Raw genomic sequence first — 19,762 nt, forward strand, 5'->3', positions numbered from 1 at the left:
AGCCACAAGCTAGGCCTCTCTGGTCTGCCATCCCCGCCCCATGGGGGCAAATGGGAATGACAGTCTTATGAGCTAAAGGCTCGGGCTCAGGCACCTACCCTACCCTAGAAGGGTTAGGCATGGTGTCGATGCATTGCCTAGAAGTTAACATTTGTCTACATTAAACTGCATCTGCCACATCTGCGACCACTGTATCAGTCTATACAAATCATCCTGAAGTGACCTCGTCATAATTAATCCGACGACCTACTTAAAACATTTTTAAATATTATTATTATTATTATTATTATTATTATTATTATTAAAGATTCGCCGGTATTTCTCCCGGCCCGGGCCTTTTCCAAGTGGTGGCCCGGCCTTGGCTCCCTGTCTAGGGAGTGTCTGAGACCTAAGTCTCCCATGAGGAGGAGGCACAAGTACCTGGGGACCAATTGTCCCCAGGCCTAGCTTCTCGTAGGGAGAAGCTAGGCCTTTCTTGTCTGCCATCCCGGCCCTACCCTAGAAGGGCTGGGCATGGTGTCGAACTTTAAATATTTTCTACTGCCTGTAGAATATGTTATTTAATATCACTGAAGCAAACTTTAGCAGTTTCTTTAAAGCAGGAAAATAGTTTGTAATGATTTATTATGAAGCCTAAGCTGTAATTCTGATATAAAATTAATACATGAATTTGTATATTTTCGAATAACTAAAAATCCTCAGGTTCGACTTAATTTGCATGAAGCGTGTTTGTATTACATAAAAACACCTACAGCACACTGAATATGTTTAATGAAGGGGGGGATACAGACAGGTGTACGCACACCTGGAGTTAGTTATTGCTACAAATAATATATGTATTCTCCCCTCACTATATTCATAGCTTCAGCACTGGCAAGTACGACATATCCAGGTAAGTAAACACATATCCAGGTAAGTAAGCACATATCCAGGTAAGTAAGCCTTCTAGTTTTTCGTTTCAGTGTATTTGTGAAATAACATAGTTACCCCTTAAAGATTTAGCAGAAAACAGTACAGATATTCAATTAAATTTTGATGTAAAACGTTTCTGAAGGTAATATTTTGTTTAACGTTTTGTTATATTGGGACTTGAGAGACGGACAAACTACGGGAAAAATGTAAAATATTTATTACTAGCAGATTTTATTTTATTATTTTATTAACACATCGGCCGCTTCCCACCAAGGCAGGGGTGACCCGAAAAAGAAAAACTTTCATCATCATTCACCCCAACACTGTTTTGCGAGAAGCGTGCAGACACTGTACTTTCTATCTTCAGGACTCGTCCAGCACAGCACTAAAAATTAGCATAACTGAAGCGACACACTAACATTTGTGTACACTCGTAAAATAAATAGTTGCGAAATATGAGCAATGCACAATACAGACACCTTCCTATGAGCCCTCCTAGGGCAGGGAAGGTGCCAGAGCTAGAGCTTGCTACCACCTGCAGCTCACCAGACAAAGACAAAGAAACATGAATCGTTGGATTCAGAGAAATTGCTGGACAATTCTCTTTTTATTATGTTTCGGGGATGTGTAAATTTAAATATGCAAATCTTATTAATTAACTTGATGTCCATGACAACTATGATAATATTACAGAGATGATAATATTGTTGCAATGTTTCTGTCTCTCCAAGACTTTCATTTTTAACTTCAGAATACCTTATCTGACTGGCCTACAAATTTTAAATCGTGTAGAAGTACAAGAAGGGAAATCTTCATCGAACAATTGGAAAGTTCGTTTGTCTCTGGCATCTTGGTACACAGACTGTTCTCCATATTGGTATTTATATGATAATATTAAAAAGACTCTTCTGATTGGCTTCATAATTTCAATACTAGAGTTAGTGAAATATAGATATAATTTTGTAATTTTTAATCAAGAAATGTTGCAGAATTATTTTTGTGGGGATTTTTCATCGAACTGCCTCCTAGGGTGCAGCAAATTTAGCTAAAACTGCTGACACAGACATCCCGGGTTATTAACTCAGGCATACCAGTAGCTCCTGCAAGAAAACTCCCCGAAACTGCGTTGTTATGTAATAGTTAACTACACAAGGCAAGTCAGCTTACTTAAATGAGGGAGAGATACGCCTCATTACTCTTGGCACCTTAGTAATGACGAGCTTTGGTATTGTACATGTCCCAAAATCTCCCAGCAAACGTTTTCAGCCCACGTTCCAGCAGAAACATTGGCCAATAATGCTGACAGAAACGAAAATCCAGTTCGCTGAGGCTTGTCTGGATACTAGTAGGTATCCTCGGTGTTTGAGGAAGCTTCATTGTTCTTGTAGTACTAGTAGGTACCCACGGTGTTTGAGGAAGCTTCATTGTTCTTGTAGTACTAGTAGGTATCCTCGGTGTTTGAGGAATCTTCATTGTTCTAGTAGTACTAGTAGGTACCCACGGTGTTTGAGGAAGCTTCATTGTTCTAGTAGTACTAGTAGGTACCCACGGTGTTTGAGGAAGCTTCATTGTTCTAGTAGTACTAGTAGGTACCCACGGTGTTTGAGGAAGCTTCATTGTTCTAGTAGTACTAGTAGGTACCCACGGTGTTTGAGGAAGCTTCATTGTTCTAGTAGTACTAGTAGGTATCCTCGGTGTTTGAGGAAGCTTCATTGTTCTAGTAGTACTAGTAGGTATCCTCGGTGTTTGAGAAAGCTTCATTGTTCTAGTAGTGCTAGTATGTATCCTAGGTGTTTGGAAGCTTCATTGTTCTAGTAGTACTAGTATGTATCCTCGGTGTTTGAGGAAGCCTCATTGTTCTAGTAGTACTAGTATGTATCCTAGGTGTTTGGAAGCTTCATTGTTCTAGTATCCTCAGTGTTTGAAGAAGCTTTATTGTTCTAGTATGTATCCTAGGTGTTTGGAAGCTTCATTGTTCTAGTAGTACTAGTAGGTATCCTCGGTGTTTGAGGAAGCTTCGTTGTTTTAGTAGTACTAGTATGTATCCTAGGTGTTTGGAAGCTTCATTGTTCTAGTAGTTCCTCTGTCCAAGTAAGTTATGCCGGTTTCCTGGCCACTCAATTAACACGTCCAGTCTCCTTGACTTGTGATCCGTAACTAAACTAGCCAGCTTCTCTTAACTGATTTAGTTTGTATTTGATACACTAGCTATCTAACTAATACTACTTTATTAGACCTAATCCTACCTATTTTAGGTCCTAAACTGTGTTAATAATTCCTACGGTTATTTTCGACTTTGTGTAACTACGTAAATCTTCTTAGAAGGACAATATTACGTACAAATGTTATGTAAGTGGGTATATTAAGGGCTCTTAAAACTCAAACTGTAAAACGTTTAATTAACGTGGAATATTTTGGTAGCCCAAAATAATTTTCACAGTTTTTATCTTAATTGGAGTATGCTGCTAAGAACTTCTTTGGATCCATTATCAAGTCTTAATATCCAACGTTTTTTTTTAATTTTCATAATTATTAAAAAAGAATAGCTGGAGAATACCTCCTCTCATTGACTTTAAACCGTTAAAGTTGGTGTATTTTACGAAAGTTTTGAGTGATTCTGGGAAGTATAGGAAAAATTTTGCTGTTATGAATATACTTGGAGCAACAACTGGAGATTTAAAATATATATATATATTTTCCATAAAGCAATAAAAATTTAAAAAAAAATGTTAAAAGTGTACTGAAAAAGCAGATTTGTTGTGTTTAAGTTTAACGAGGGAGATTCCTATGATTCGGAAAATCACAGAAACATTTTCGTTTAATCTTTCACAAATTTTCGTTTAATACTCCAGAAAGCCTTAATCCATCACCTCAAAAATGTGAACGCTTGTTAATGTGGCCATTTGGACGAATGTAAGTCTAATACATGTTAAAATGCTACAGATTTCAGATTACTGCTAACCAGAACTCCTAAATCTTTTTAAGTAATATTAGGATTTGTCCATTTTCACTTTTCGATTTAATGCAAACTCTCTGCTGTCATGTGCTTTAATTTTCCTCCCGTGTAACAGGCAGTATCACTACACTTAGACAGGTTCCCTTCACTTGTGACCCTAATAGTGACCTTCACCGTTAATATTTCAGCGCAAGTTTGTCCAGCCTAGAAGACGGTTGGTATATTTAATGTAGTAGTGTACATGCAGTTCTCGATATAATACAGTATTAACAAAAAAAGTCACAATACCGTGAATGGAACAATACACAAATAACCCGGACATAGAAGAGAGGAGCATTTACATAGTCACATTTACAGTGTGACTTTGTAAATGCTCCAAGTCGGATCGAAGTGTCGTCGTATGCTCCTCTCTTCTATGTGCGGGTTATCTGTGAATAATACAGTATTATATAACATTATGCAGTATTTTACCCCTTTACACTAGTGAGGGACTATTAATTCCAGTGGACTTATTTTCTATTTCCTGGACTCGAACTTGAATGCCTCCACTTCCACAGGCACAATATGACCCCTACAGGTTTAGTGCTTTCCTGTTAAGAAAACATAACTGTGAACTGCATCCATCATCAATGGCTGATGCAGCGGATGAAATGAATGAACCATTTCGTGAGTTTAGGCTGTCCAGGCACAAATTATGCTGGTGTCCGAACAATAATTAGGAAAATGTATTTTCTGGCCAGTTTTAATCTTTTAGTACTAATAAGTTTTCTTCAGTGTTGGACATTGTTGTGTTATCGCAGGTTATATCAAGTTAATGTTTTTTTATGTGCCTATAGCATTCTTGTGCCATCAAGACCATTCTTAAACATTTGTATGCTATGTACACTAGACATACACGAGAAAAGTTTTGAATGATTGTAACCTGTGTAGGTCGCAATTCGTTTTTCTGAAAGTTTTTGGAAAATTTAAATACTGCTTTACATGCAATAATTTCTGAGTGTTGCATATGTTTACCTTCGAGCCTTCCATGCCCATAACCTGATAATTCAACTTAGTTAACTTATTGGGCATCAAGCCCAATAAGAGAGTCAGACTACGGGTCACTGATGGCCAGAATTCCAAAAAATGAAATATTACGCTTCATTTGCACTAATGCCACGGTTGCACTGGTGGATATATTTCAGACCCACTCTGGTGCAGCACTACTTCTCTCCTCGGAAGAGAAGCTACTCGAATTATTAGAGAAAGATGTTATCGAAAAACTCCTCAATGAGGGTAACACCCCCGTTCTCCGATACAACGCTCTGTGTTTGTTGCATCAACAGCTCCATGCGTGAAAATTCTGCTGAAGAACTCGTGGAGGAGATAAACAGCACAAAGTCTTTAAGGTGTATAAATTTTGCAAAGAATTCGAATAACCAGCTGTCTCTGAAATTAATTCTCGAGACTTCAGAAGCCAAACTCATCTGTGCCAACGGTTTGAAATCCTATGGTACCAAATGCACACCCGACCAAGTATCAGTGGAAAGGTTTGTGAACACCATTCAGTGCTTCAAGTGTTTTAGTTTCGGTCATAATATAAACAAATGCACTAGTGGAAAAACAGTCTGCAGTATCTGTTCAGGAGAATATGTTTACAGGGAATGCACCAACAGGAGCAAACCCAAGTGTGACATTTGAGGTAGGAAACATCATGCTGTCTCCCCAGCGACCCTCTTAGGAAATCCACAGTCCACAAAATTCTGGAAGATAAGAAACTGGTGAATGCCAAGAAAACTACTCCACCAGCACCACCCATCCAGTCCCGAGTATCCTTCCCCAATCGCCTGAGCTCTGGCAGGGCATCTACTGCCACCTCCACCAATAATATCTGGACCACCTTCACTTCCCAAGCCCCCCAACCTAACCCTGGTATGCAACAAGCCCAAAGTCCACTCTCCTACCCTATCTCCCCAGGGTCTATACAAGGAGTAATGAAAGGGGCTGTGATGTACATGATGGCCCGTGAAATCGCACGGGGCGATGACCAGCTTTGCTCTACCATCATCAACGAGCTGTTATTAACAAATGGAGCCTCAGCTATAAGCGTCCCAGATAAAGTGCACTCATTAATGAGTCCCTCCCTCAACCCGGGGTGAAGGTACCCCCAATACCCCCATTTATTCAACCCCATCCCCAACAGGGGAGAAACGACCCCTGCACTTGCACCAGTCATTGCACAGTCCGCTGCCTTAGCGGCTGACCCTATCGACCAGTCAGGTTCCATTGCTGCTCTGAGTGATGCAGTCACTGGGCATCCAGCTCATCTCACTTTTGCACCCTTCCACGAAGAGAACCCATTGTCTCCCATCACCGAGGTGATGGAAATGATGACCCAGTGCACTTTGGGAACGGGGAAACTGATGTATCAATAGATTTAGAAGATAAGTCCGTTTGGTCAGCAAGTGCATCGAATAACAGCAGTATTGATGATGACCAACATTTCTGTTATCAGAGAACCACTCAGAACTACAGCTTCCCCTTCTCTAATGAACTGAGCAGAGAAAGCACGCACACATCAAGTGGCTATAACCTTAAACCACAATACTCTACACGCAGCATTAACGCAAAGCTCTCTAAATAATGGGGAGTGATCTCGCCAAAAAGATAGAAGACTGGGTAACACCTGAACTATTCTATGTCCTCCATGGAGAATAATATCCCCGGTTTATGGAGACTTTACTTGAAACAATCTACGGCTTACAACTAACCTTGTATCATTTTCTAACATCCTAGGACACCACCTTAGAAACAGCTAAGCCAGCCAACAACTCCAGGAAAGCAGCGAACATACCTCTTGCGCGATAAAAAAAGAAATTGAAAGTAGTATACCTACTTCCAACTCAGCAACATGCAAGTATTCAACTGGTATAACCGTGTGCAGCTGCTGGGAAGTGAGGTGTAAAGAACGCTACACACGCACACACATCTGTATTATAATGCACCAAAGGTGTTAGGTGGCTTATATATATTATTCCACCTCCCCTACCTCCACCCATCCTCTTCCTATATTTCCATCCTTACCCATTCTTCTTCCTTTCCAGTCTTAACAACGCTCTGGAAATTCAAGCTCAAGCTCAAGCATCTTTCCAATCGCGTTGAGCCACAAGCGACTAGGGTTACTTTCCTTGGATCTCGCAGCGAAAGAAATATGTCCAGTTTTAGAGGCTGAGCTCTGAGGTTAGTCCTCGGGTAGGGCGTGAAGCATCCAACTCGTGAATACACATAAATACTTTACTCACGCTTTCTTTGCCATCATTCCTCATGTATTTCCACAACTTTTAACCCCTGTAACCAGCATCCCTTCCCACCCTGATCTATAATCACCCTGCACAGTCTACTCATTACCATCCTTCACGTTCCACACCTCTCAGCTCACCCCTTTCCACCACCCCTTACCAACCTATCAACCAACACTATATGGTAATCAGCAGGCGAGTTATTACCACACCTGTACCAACTTGATGCAGGTGTGAGTCAAGAATAGGGATCAAAAGACACACACAGACACACATATACACAAAAAAGAAAACCATACCACGGGGAAGGGATAGAATCCGCATTCAGACCAGAGGGGAAAACCAGCAGAGGAATATACCAACAAGTGTTGGATGACATACATACAAATGAAGAGGAGGTGAAGAAGCTGCTAAGGGACATCGATACCTCAAAGGCAATGGGACTGGACAACATCTCACTGTGGGTCCTTAGAGAGGGAGCGGATATGCTGTGTGTGCCACTTATCACAATCTTCAACACATCCCTGGAAACCGGGCAACTACCTGAGGTATGGAAGACGGCAAATGTAGTTACCATTTTTAAAAAAAAGAAACAGAAAAGAGGCACTAAACTATAGACCTGTGTCACTAACGTGTATATTATGCAAAGTCATGGAGAAGATTATCAGGAGGAGAGTGGTGGAGCACCTGGAATGGAACAAGAGTATAAACGCGAGCCAGCACGGATTCATGGAAGGCAAATCCTGTGTCACAAACCTTCTGGAGTTTTATGATGAAGTAACAGAAGTAAGACACGAGAGAGATACGTGGGTTGATTGCATCTTCTTGGACTGCAAGAAGGCCTTCGACAAAGTTCCTCACAAGATATTAGCGCAGAAACTAGAGGATCAGACACTTATAATGGGAAGGGCGAAGAGTGACTTTGTCAATGGTCCAAGTCGGACCGAAACGTCGTCGTTAGCTTCTCTCTTTCATGTGCGGGTTATTTGTGTAACACACACACACACACACACACACACACATATTTACACACACACACATACACACACAAGTACACACACACACACACACACACATACACACACACGTACACACACACACACACATATATACACACACACACACACACGTACACACACACACACACGTACACACACACACACACACACAGTCAGTCAGCAGACGTGGGTCACAAGGCTCCGAGAACTTTAGTGGTTTTTAAGGCGTGCAACAACTGCTAGCAGTAATCAGTGGTAGTGACAACGTCAGTGAACAATCCTACGAGTGATAACCAGAGTTATTAGTTAAAAAAAGTCGAGAGGAAGCCTGAAATCTTTAATATTTCAAAGTGTCAAACCGTTAGTGGATAGTAGGCTTCTGTTGCTACACAGATTCAAATATACAAAGATTCAAGTGAGTGTGGAAGCGGGTGTTCAAGAATTTCGAGAGATTGGATAACAAGTGAAATGTGGGGCACCATACAGTGAGAGTGAAAAAGTTAATAAGCAAAAGTAGAAAGGAAAAATATAATATATAACAAGGGAAGGTGGCATTAGGCCTGCTGAAACAGTGACGTCACAACAGTTGTGTGACATTATACATATAAAGTGTAACACCGAATGTGAAGTGTATTCCAATATAAGTGAAGTGTATTCTATCATAAGTGACATTGAGGGACGCGGGGTGCATGAGCATATACGGTTATAAAGATCACAGGTGAAGAATTTTCAAAATAGTGATAGAAGGCTACGTCATCAGCATCTGGCAACTTGTCATCGCATCACTGCCAGTTTAAGTATCACTCACCTGTTGGGGTTGTTTTTGGGGGTTCTGAATCCTGCCTTGCGTCACTGTTAGATACTGGTCACTCACTCCTGCAAGCTATTACCAGAATTAGAGCAGAAATAGCATAGATAAGGTGAAGATAGTGTTGACTAGCGAGGAGCAGCCTAGCGAGGGGAAGCCTAGTGAGGGTGACGTCAGACACTCCTAGAAGCTCAGACAAGCTAAATTTTACAACCTAATTACTTTCTGTGTTTTATAAGTAGAAGTGATAAGTGCTAGAATCACTGTTGGTAGTTTTAGAAATACGGGTATTACTACTGATATTTATTAGCAGTATGAATACTTAGAAGTGGGGGCACACATACACACGAGCGCGCGCGCACACACACACACACACACACACACACACACACACACACACACACACACACACACACACACACACACACACACACACACATGCACACACACATAAACACACACACATAAACACACACATAAACACACACACACACACACACACACACACACACACACACACACACACACACACACACACACACACACCCATATATAGGATTTCACACCTTCCTGTGAAGTGATCCTCTAACCCTTCCTTCCCCCCCACCTCCCTCTCCCCTCCTCTCTCTTTCTCTCTCTCTCTCTCTCTCTCTCTCTCTCTCTCTCTCTCTCTCTCTCTCTCTCTCTCTCTTTCTCTCTCATCCTCTCTTCCTCTCCCTCTTCCTCTCTTCCTCTCACTCTCTCTCTCTTCCTCTCTCTTCCTCTCTCTCCCTCTCCCTCCCTTTCCCCCTCTCTCTCCCCCTCTCTCTCTTCCTCTCTTTCTCTCTCTCTTCCTATTCTCTCTTTCTCCCTCTCTTCCCTTGTCACTCCCCCTCTCTCACTTTCTCCCCCTTTTCCCCTCCTTCTACCCTCCCCTTCTCTCTCTTTCTCCCTCTCTCTCACTCTCTCCCCCTTTTTTCTTTTTCACTTTCTCTTTTAATAAAAAAAAAAAAAAAAAAAAAATGGTTGGGACTCGCAGGAATCAGGGATCAGATGACAATGGTACTGGTAGGGAGGAATGGATGGAGGAGCAGTGGAAAAGGATAGAACAAGAATGGGAGAGAAAATTAGGAGAGCTTTCTGAAAAAATGGAGAAAGAGCTCTCTGTGAAATGGGAAAAGAGGTTGGAGAAGAAGACGAAGAATTGGGAGGCACAAGTCGAAACTGCAGTAGCCAGGGTAGAGGTCCTAGAATTTGAGGTAAACAGGCTGAAGCAAGTCTCAGGGGTAGTGACCAGAGAAGACACACCATACGAAGCTGAGAGGTTGAACAGGAAGGAAGGAGATATGAAATATGCTAAGGTCCTATCAGCCTGCAAAGAAGGGCCAGGGAGTGGAAGGGAAGAGCAGATGGGTGCAGATGGAGAGGGAGATAAGGCGAATGCTGAGGCACAACCATGCTACCAAGAGCCACTGGAAAAATCAAGGGAGAAAATGGCCACATACGGACAGGAACCAGAGTCACAGAGGGAGAGGCAATGGGAGGAGGAAAGAGCAAAATCAGTGTTTATCCATGGGCTTCGGGAGAGAGAGGAAAGGACACACACTGAAAGACGGCAGGAAGAAAGAAAGGAGATTGAGAAAATCATCACGGAAATAGGGGGAGAAGACATGGACGAGATTGTAAATTTTCAGAGAATAGGGGGGTACTTGAAGGGGAGAAACCGACCGATCAAGCTGATTCTCAGGACAGAAACAGTGCGGAACAGGATCCTCCAAGAAAAACCACGGTTGAGAAGCTCGGAAGAGTACAAGAAGGTGTTCCTAGACAGAGACAGAACACAAAAAGAGAGACAGCAGCTGAGGGAGAGGACAAAAAAGCGAAAGGAGCTAGGAAAGGAGACAAGGATGGAACCAGCAGAGGTCAGTCAGAGCAGAACAGAGCAGCAAGAGCAAGCACACACACAACTATCCTCAGAACCCCACAACCTATCACACCATCCCAACACACAATACAATCCATACCCACAGCTTCCACCCAACCCCCAACCATAGAATCCCACAGTATGCTACCAGGTCTCCCACCCCCACAGGCTCCCCAAACCACAGTGTTGGAAAGGAAACTGAAGGTATGGTACACAAACGCTGATGGAATAACAAACAAGTGGGAGGAGTGGCACGAAAGAGTCAAAGAGGCATCACCAGACATCATAGCAATCACAGAAACCAAATTTACAGGTATGATAACAGATGCCATCTTCCCAACGGGATACCAGATCCTGAGGAAAGACAGAAGGAACAGGGGGGGGGGAGGAGTGGCATTGCTGATCAAACACCGATGGAATTTTGATGAGCTGGAGAGAGGAGACAGCGGAGAAGAAAGTGATTGCATAGCGGGAACGCTTCACTCTGGAGGTCCCAAGGTGATAATTGCAGTGATGTATAACCCACCACAGAACAGCAGGAGGCCAAGGCAAGAGTATGACGAGAGCAATAGAGCGATGGTTGACACACTGGCTGCAGTGGCCAGAAGAGCTCATACATGTAGGGCAAAGCTCCTGATCATGGGCGACTTTAACCACAAGGAGATCGAATGGGAGAACTTGGAGCCACATGGGGGCCAAGATACATGGAGGGCTAAGATGATGGAGGTGGTACTGGAAAACTTCATGTACCAACACGTAAGGGACACTACAAGAGAGAGAGGAGAGGATGAACCAGCAAGACTGGACTTAGTATTCACCTTGAGTAGTGCAGATATTGAGGACATCACATATGAAAGACCCCTTGGGGCCAGCGATCATGTGGTTTTGAGCTTCGAATACACAGTAGAGCTACAAGTGGAGGGGGAAGCAGGAAGGCCAGGACGAATGAAACCAAACTACAGGAAAGGGGACTACACAGGAATGAGGAACTTCCTGAATGAGGTTCAGTGGGACAGAGAACTGGCAGGGAAACCAGTTAATGAGATGATGGAATATGTAGTCACAATGTGCAAGGAGGCTGAGGAGAGGTTTGTACCCAAGGGTAACAGGAATAATGAAAAAGCCAGGATGAGCCCATGGTTCACTCAAAGATGCAAGGAAGCAAAAACCAAGTGTGCTAGGGAATGGAAGAAATATAGAAGGCAAAGGACCCAGAAGAATAAGGAGAGCAGTCGTAGAGCCAGAAACGAATATGCACAGATAAGAAGGGAGGCCCAACGTCAATATGAAAACGACATAGCAGCAAAACCAAATCTGACCCGAAGCTGTTATACAGCCACATCAGGAAGAAAACAACCGTCAAAGACCAGGTAATCAGGCTAAGGAAGGAAGGAGGAGAGACAACAAGAAATGACAGTGAAGTATGTGAGGAACTCAACAAGAGATTCAAAGAAGTGTTCACAGAGGAGACAGAAGGGGCTCCAGAAAGACGGAGAGGTGGGGTACACCACCATGTGCTGGACACAGTACACACAACCGAGGAAGAAGTGAAGAGGCTTCTGAGTGAGCTAGATACCTCAAAGGCAACGGGGCCAGATAACATCTCTCCATGGGTCCTGAGAGAGGGAGCAGAGGCGCTATGTGTACCCCTAACAACAATATTCAATACATCTATCGAAACAGGGAGATTGCCTGAGGCATGGAAGACAGCAAATGTGGTACCAATCTTTAAAAAAGGAGACAGACATGAAGCACTAAACTACAGACCAGTGTCACTGACATGTATAGCATGCAAAATCATGGAAAAGATTGTCAGGAGAAGAATGGTGGAACATCTAGAAAGGAATGATCTCATCACCAGCAGACAACATGGTTTCAGGGACGGGAAATCCTGTGTCACAAACCTACTGGAGTTCTATGACATGGTGACAGCAGTAAGAGAAGAGAGAGAGGGGTGGGTGGATTGCATTTTCTTAGACTGCAAGAAGGCGTTTGACACAGTACCACACAAGAGATTAGTGCAAAAACTGGAGGACCAAGCAGGAATAACAGGGAAGGCACTGCAATGGATCAGGGAATACTTGTCAGGAAGACAGCAGAGAGTAATGGTACGAGGCGATGTGTCAGAGTGGGCACCTGTGACCAGTGGGGTCCCACAGGGGTCAGTCCTAGGACCAGTGCTGTTTCTGGTATTTGTGAACGACATGACGGAAGGAATAAACTCCGAGGTGTCACTGTTTGCAGATGACGTGAAGTTGATGAGAAGAGTTCATTCGATCGAAGACCAGGCAGAAATACAAAGGGATCTGGACAGGCTGCAGACCTGGTCCAGCAACTGGCTCCTGGAGTTCAATCCCACCAAGTGCAAAGTCATGAGGATTGGGGAAGGGCAAAGAAGACCGCAGATGGAGTACAGTCTAGGGGGTCAGAGACTACAAACATCACTCAAGGAAAAAGATCTTGGGGTGAGTATAACACCAGGCACATCTCCTGAAGCGCACATCAACCAAATAACTGCTGCAGCATATGGGCGCCTAGCAAACCTCAGAACAGCATTCCGACATCTTAATAAGGAATCGTTCAGGACCCTATACACCGTGTACGTTAGGCCCATATTGGAGTATGCGGCACCAGTTTGGAACCCACACCTAGCCAAGCATGTAAAGAAACTAGAGAAAGTGCAAAGGTTTGCAACAAGACTAGTCCCAGAGCTAAGAGGTATGTCATACGAGGAGAGGTTAAGGGAAATCAACCTGACGACACTGGAGGACAGGAGAGATAGGGGGGACATGATAACGACTTACAAAATACTGAGAGGAATTGACAAGGTGGACAAAGACAGGATGTTCCAGAGATTGGACACAGTAACAAGGGGACACAGTTGGAAGCTGAAGACACAGATGAATCACAGGGATGTTAGGAAGTATTTCTTCAGCCACAGAGTAGTCAGTAAGTGGAATAGTTTGGGAAGCGATGTAGTGGAGTCAGGATCCATACATAGCTTTAAGCAGAGGTATGATAAAGCTCATGGTTCAGGGAGAGTGACCTAGTAGCGACCAGTGAAGAGGCGGGGCCAGGAGCTTGGACTCGACCCCTGCAACCTCAACTAGGTGAGTACACACACGTACACACATACACACACACACACGTACACACACACGCACACACACACACACGTACACACACACACACACACACACACACACGTACACACACACACACACATGTACACACACACACACACACACACACACACACACACACACACACACACACACACGTACACACACACACACACACACACACGTACACACAAACACACACACACACACATACACACACACACACACACATACACACACACACACACGTACACACACACACACAAACACACACACACACACATCACACACACACACACGTACACACACACACACACACACACACACACACACACACACACACACACACACACACACACACACACACACACACATACGACATGTGCATAGGACAAAATGGTAACTAACACACACACACACGTACACACACACACGCACACACACACACACACACACACACACACACACACACACACACACACACACACACACACACACACACACACACATATTTACACACACACAAGTAAACACACACACACACGTACACACACACCACACACACACACGCACATACACACACACACACACACACACACACACACACACACACACACACACACACACACACACACACACACACACACACACACACACACACACACACACACCCTCCACCACTTGACACAAACACTTGACACAAACACGTACCCCCCCTCCCGTATCCACCCCTCCCCCTTCCCTAACCACCTCACCTTAGCCACCTACCCCTCCCCCAAACCACCTAACCCCTCCCCAAACCGTCTAACCCCCCAACTACCTCCTTCCCTCCAATAACCATCCTCCCCCTCCCCCATAACCATCCATCCCCTCTCTCCCTCAAACCATCTAACCCCCTCCCCCAACTATCTCTACCCCTCTAATAACCATCCTCCCCCTCCCCCACAACCATCCATCCCCTCTCCTCCTAACCATCTATTCCCCTCCCCCTAACCACCAGTCCCCCCTTCTGTGGAGCAACGGGGGAACCTAGAACCAGGATGAGGATAAGGGGCTTCAAGGATGAATCTGGGAGGGAGGAATGGGAGGTAGAGCTCAAAAAAAGAGAGGAAGACTGGGGAAGGAGACTAGATGAGCTGGAAAGGAAGATGGAAGAGAGGTTAGCAACAGAATGCAGAAGATGGAAGCAACAGGCCACAGCAGCAGAAATCAAGATAGAGAGATTAGAAGAGGAGCTGAGACATCTGAAACAGCACAGAGACAAAGATATTACAGAAGTAGCATCGGCAATGGCTACATCAAACACACAACAGGTCTGAAGGAAGCATGGAAACTAAACTGTATGCAGAGGTCCTGTCAAACCCACATGCAGCCAAAACAAAGGCAGGGAGCACACTAGGACAGAATGAGAGGTTGGAAGACATTGAAGGAACTAGGACATGTGCAAGGACCTTACCAGATACCTGTGGGGGCCAGGAACAGGTGAGCAGGAAGGACAAACCAAGAAGCATAGGGGCCATAACTAGGGAAGGGACTGAAGGAAGGAACACTCCACGGGAAGAAACTAAAACACATCAGAGGATGCAATGGGAGTCACAGTGGGAGGTGGAAAGGGAGAGATCCGTGTTTGTCTATGGGCTAGACGAAGCTAAAGGGGAAACTTACGATGAAAGAAAGCAGGAGGAGAAAAAAGCGATTGAAGATATCAGGAAGGTGATAGGCGAGGGGGACATGACCCAGGTGGCAAATTTTCGGAGAATTGGGTGGTTCACAAAGAAAAGGAATCGGCCTCTCAAAGTAATTTTCAAGGCAGAATCAACCCGAACCATGATCCTGCAGGAGAAAGCACGGCTGAGAGGAAAGCAGGAGTTCCGGAGTGTGTACCTCGATCGAGACAGAACACAGGACGAAAGGAAGACGATGAAAGAGAGAGTTCAAAAACGAAAGGAGAAATGGGAGGAAATGAAAAAGGAGAGCAGAATAACCCAGGATCAAATGGAAGGACAAGCCCACCCCCCAGAAACACCTGCAGAAGGACTCCAGCCACGACACCCCCAAGGCAACTGAACAATCCAAACCAACCATCACACACCGATCCCTCTGTTTCCACCCCCCGCACCACAGTTACAGTATTAGAACAGAAATTGAAGGTTTGGTACACAAATGCAGATGGATTAACGAATAAACATGAGGAATGGCAAGAAAGAATCAATGAGAAGTCCCCAGACATCATAGCAGTTACATAAACAAAACTCACGGAGACAATAACAGATGCAATCTTCCCACCAGGATACCAGATCATGAGGAAAGATAGAAGGGGCAGGGGGGAGGTGGGGTTGCTCTGCTTGTAAAAAACAGATGGAAGGCATAGATGAGACGGGAGAAGGAGACTACATAGCAGGTACACTTCAGTCTGGGGAACACAAAGTGGTCATTGCAGTGATGTATAATCCACCACAGAACTGCAGGAGGCCAAGAGAGGAATATGAAGAGAGCAACAGAGCAATGGTGGACACACTTGCTGAGGTGGCAAGAAGAGCTCATTCCAACAGAGCAAAGTTGCTGGTTATGGGGGATTTCAACCACAGGGAGATCAACTGGGAAAACCTGGAGCCACATGGGGGTCCCGAAACATGGAGAGCCAGGATGTTGGACGTGGTGCTGGAAAACCTCATGCACCAACATGTTAAGGACACTACCAGAGTGAGAGGGGAGGATGAACCAGCAAGATTGGACCTTGTGTTCACCCTGGGCAGCTCAGACATTGAGGACTTCAAGTATGAGAGTCCCCTAGGAGCTAGCGACCACGTGGTTCTGTGCTTTGAATACATAGTAGAGCTGCAAGTGGAGAAAATAACAGGAGTTGAATGGGAAAAGCCTGACTATAAAAGAGGGGACTACATAGGGTTGAAGAACTTCCTGCAGGAGGTCCAGTGGGACAGAGAACTGGCAGGAAAGCCAGTAAATGAAATGATGGAATATGTAACAACAAAATGAAAGGAGGCAGTGGAAAAGTTTATTCCCAAGGGCAACAGTAACAACGGGAAGACCGGAACGAGCCCCTGGTTACCCGACGGTGTAAGGAGGCAAAAACAAAGTGCAATAGAGAATGGAAAAAGTACAAAAGGCAGAGAACACACGAAAATAGGGAGATCAGTCGCAGAGCCAGGAATGAATATGCACAGGTAAGGAGGGAGGCCCAGCGACAGTATGAAAATGACATAGCATCGAGAATCAAGACTGACCCGAAACTGTTGTATAGCCACATCAGGAGGAAGACAATAGTCAAAGACCAGGTGATCAGATTAAGGACAGAAGGTGGAGAACTCACAAGAAATGATCAGGAGGTATGTGAGGAGCTGAACAGGAGATTTAAGGAAGTTTTTACAGTAGAGACAGGAAGGGCTGTGGGAAGACAGCACAGAAGGGAACATCAAGAGGGAATATACCAACAAGTGTTGGATGACATACGAACAACTGAGGAGGAGGTGAAGAAGCTCTTAAGTGACCTTGACACCTCAAAGGAGATGGGACCGGACAACATCTCCCCATGGGTCCTTAGAGAAGGAGCAGAGATGCTGTGCGTGCCTCTAACCACAATCTTCAACACATCCCTTGAAACTGGGCAACTACCTGAGAAATGGAAGACAGCTAATGTAGTCCCCATATTTAAGAAAGGAAACAGAAACGAGGCACTAAACTACAGATCTGTGTTTCTGACATGTATTCTGTGCAAAGTCATGGAGAAGATTATCAGGAGGAGAGTGGTCGAACACCTGGAAAGGAACAAGATTATAAATGAAAACCAGCATGGGTTCATGGAAGGCAAATCCTGTATCACAAACCTCCTGGAGTTTTATGACAAGGTAACAGAAGTAAGACACGAGAGAGAGGGGTGGGTAGATTGCGTTTTCCTAGACTGGAGGAAGGCCTTTGACACAGTTCCCCACAAGAGATTAGTGCAGAAGCTGGAGGATCAGGCGCATGTAAAAGGGAGGGCACTGCAATGGATAAGGGAATACCTGACAGGGAGGCAGCAACGAGTCATGGTACGTAAAGAGGTATCACAGTGGCCGCCTGTTACGAGCGGGGTCCCACAGGGGTCAGTTCTAGGACCAGTGCTATTCTTGATATATGTGAACGACATGATGGAAGGAATAGACTCTGAAGTGTCCCTGCTCGCAGATGATGTGAAGTTGATGAGAAGAATTAAATCGGACGAGGATGAGGCAGGACTGCAAAGAGACCTGGACAGGCTGGACATGTGGTCCAGTAACTGGCTTCTCGAATTCAATCCAGCCAAATGCAAAGTCATGAAGATTGGGGAGGGGCAAAGAAGACCGCAGACAGAGTATAGGCTAGGTGGACAAAGACTACAGACTTCACTCAGGGAGAAAGACCTTGGGGTGACCATAACACCGAGCACATCACCGGAGACACACATCAACCAAATAACTGCTGCAGCATACGGGCGCCTGGCAAACCTGAGAATAGCGTTCCGATACCTTAATAAGGAATCGTTCAAGACACTGTACACTGTGTATGTTAGGCCCATACTGGAGTATGCAGCACCAGTCTGGAACCCACACCTGGTCAAGCACGTCAAGAAGTTAGAGAAAGTACAAAGGTTTGCAACAAGGCTAGTCCCAGAGCTCAAGGGAATGTCGTACGAGGAAAGGTTAAGGGAAATCGGACTGACGACACTGGAGGACAGAAGGGTCAGGGGAGACATGATAATGACATACAAGATACTGCTGGGAATAGACAAGGTGGACAGAGATAACATGTTCCCGAGAGGGGACACAGGGACAAGGGGTCACAACTGGAAGCTGAAGACTCAGACGAGTCACAGGGACGTTAGGAAATATTTCTTCAGTCATAGAGTTGTCAGCAAGTGGAATAGCCTAGCAAGTGAAGTAGTGGAGGCAGGAACCATACATAGTTTTAAGAAGAGGTATGACAAAGCTCAGGAAGCAGAGAGAGAGAGGACCCAGTAGCGATCAGTGAAGAGGCGGGGCCAGGAGCTGAGTCTCGACCCCTGCAACCACAATTAGATGAATTAGGTGAGTACACGCACACACACACACACACACACAAACACACACACACACACACACACACAAACACACACACACACACACACACACACACACACACACACACACACACACACACACACGTACACACACACACACACACGTACACACACACTCACACACACACACACACACACACACGTACACACACACACACACACACACACACACACACACACACTCACACACACACAAACACCCACACAAACACACACACACACACACCCACACACACACACACGCACGTACACACACACACACACACACACACACACACACACGTACACACACACACACACACGTACACACACACACGTACACACACACACACACGCACACACACACACACACACACACACCAGAAACGAAGTATGCACAGATAAGGAGGGAGGCCCAGCGACAGTATGAAAACGACATAGCATCGAAAGTCAAATCTGACCCGAAACTGCTGTATAGCCACATTAGGAGGAAGACAACAGTCAAGGACCAGGTGATAAGGCTGAGGAAAGAAGGTGGAGAACTCACAAGAAACGATCAAGAAGTATGTGAGGAGCTCAACACGAGATTTAAGGAAGTATTTACAGTAGAGACAGGAAGGACTCTGGGGGGACAGACCAGATGGGGACACCAGCAAGGAATACACCAACAAGTGTTGGACGACATACATACAGATGAGGAGGAGGTGAAGA

General features: G+C 44.8%; 1 protein-coding gene across 1 annotated transcript in view; it reads left to right on the plus strand.

The window, feature by feature from the left end:
- Positions 1 to 778: 778 nt before the first annotated feature.
- The window catches only part of LOC128701396 (protein Star-like), a 90,091-nt gene continuing 71,107 nt past the window's right edge, over positions 779 to 19,762 (plus strand). Inside the window, exon 1 of the mRNA XM_070100468.1 lies at positions 779 to 892. The gene's annotated coding sequence lies outside the window, so the exon portion shown is untranslated. The remainder of the gene's footprint in view (positions 893 to 19,762) is intronic.

This window comes from Cherax quadricarinatus, chromosome 72, assembly GCF_038502225.1.
Source record: "Cherax quadricarinatus isolate ZL_2023a chromosome 72, ASM3850222v1, whole genome shotgun sequence".
NCBI classification, from domain to species: domain Eukaryota; kingdom Metazoa; phylum Arthropoda; class Malacostraca; order Decapoda; family Parastacidae; genus Cherax; species Cherax quadricarinatus.